We start from the raw sequence: 1,904 nt of genomic DNA on the forward strand, positions 1-1,904 counted from the left end.
CAACCCCCTCCTTGACAGAAATTTGGTGGTTTGATTGAAAGTTTAGATACTGCCCTGTGTGTGTCTTTTTTCTATAAACAGATGTTCTAAGACTGTTCAAATGCTTTTCTACGCACACGTCCAAAAAGGGGAGTTTGTTTTGTGATTCCACCTCCATGGTTAGTTTTATGGAGGATGAAACGCTATTAAGATGCTCTAAAAACTCATTCAATTTATCATCTCCATGAGGGAAAACCACGAAAGTGTCATCGACATATCTCCACCATATCCTCGGTTTGAGCCGAGCTGAAGCCAAAGCTTTTTGCTCAAACTCCTCCATAAAGATGTTGGCAAAGATAGGTGACAATGGTGACCCCATGGCCATACCCTCATCTTGACGGTATAATTTACCCTCTAATTGGAAATAGTTACATTGAGTACACAACTCCAAAAGTTCCATTATGACGTTAACAGGGAGTTTAGTTCTGTTTGCTAAAGTATCGTCGTTTGTGAGACGGGTCTCAATTATTTTTAGGGTTTCCGAAACGGGGACATTCGTAAACAGACTTTCAACATCGAAGCTGACCAGCTTGTCAGTATCAGCCAGTACGATAGATTTAGACTTTTCTACAAAATCTTTGGAGTTTTTGATAAACGAATCAGTGTTTCCTACTAAAGGCTTTAAAATGTCCAGAAGGACTTTAGACAATTCCCTACAAGCAGAATCACGGGAGCTAACTATTGGTCTCAGAGGAACGTTAGGTTTGTGGATCTTAGGTAACCCGTACATGTGTGGAATTTTGGAATGGTGTGGTGTCAACCGAGTCCTTTGTTTGTCGCTAAAAAACTTTTTGTGTTTTCTTAGAGTACTAGCGATTTTACGCTCGAAAGTTTCTGTGGGGTCTTTTTTCAATTGGGTGTATTGGCCAGATTGCAAAGTTTCTAACATTTTTTCTTCGTATGTCACAGTATCAAGAACTACCGTGGCATTCCCTTTATCCGCGGGCAAAATCTTTACAGTACCGTCTTTCCCAAGGACTGATACTGCTTTGGTTTCCTCTTTACTGAGATTAGGTTTAGGAGTAGGAATTTTCTTTAGTAAAATACTAGCTTCACAACGGAACTGATCCCCCTGAGACTCAGGTAACTGAGAAACAGCAGACTCAATCCCTGTCACAAAATCCAGCGTTTTAACTGATTTAGGCACAACGGAAAAATTTAGCCCTCTGCTCAAAACAGAAATCTCAACTGGGTTTAGAACTTTAGAAGACAGATTCACAACTTGGTTTTTTGCATCATCACACTGTGAAATTTGAGTATTCCTATCAATGTTATCGGGAGGTCTGAGATGTTGTGGTTTAGCCTTTTGCCTAGCCTTCACATTTTCCGATTCTTTGTTGAACCTATTTTGTATGCTTTGAAAAATGTTTTGAAAATCAGAACCTATTATTAGTGCCAATTCAGCTTTTTTGTTCTCAATAGAGCTTTTCAGAAGTCTTTTTTCTAAACGGTGGTGTTCAATTCTTTCATTGATTAGAGATTTAGAAGCTAAAGACATTATTTTGCTGGCTTTGAAACTTTTGTAAGGAGGCTTTAGGTAAAAACCTTTAGGTATCAAATTTTCACGTTTGCATTTCACAAGAAAGGTCAAATGGTTTGTGTGATTAGCCAATTTTAAATGCATTTGTTCCAATTCACTTATTTGATTACTTACTCCGGGTCCGTACCGAGAATCAATTCTTTGTTTGAAGTTCATTGTTGGTGATGGTGAGTTAATGTTGTTCAAAGGTTTATTGCGGACATTTTCCATCACGAATGTAAAAAAACAATACACAACGTTTCGGGATCTGGAATCTGATCCCGTCTTCAGGTGAAAAAACTTAACTAACACATTACAACTAACAATACACAAACGCCCAACCTAA

Source organism: Macrosteles quadrilineatus, unplaced genomic scaffold (assembly GCF_028750875.1).
Source record: "Macrosteles quadrilineatus isolate MER2022 unplaced genomic scaffold, UCM_ALF_1.0 Scaffold_2__2_contigs__length_208266976, whole genome shotgun sequence".
Taxonomy (NCBI): domain Eukaryota; kingdom Metazoa; phylum Arthropoda; class Insecta; order Hemiptera; family Cicadellidae; genus Macrosteles; species Macrosteles quadrilineatus.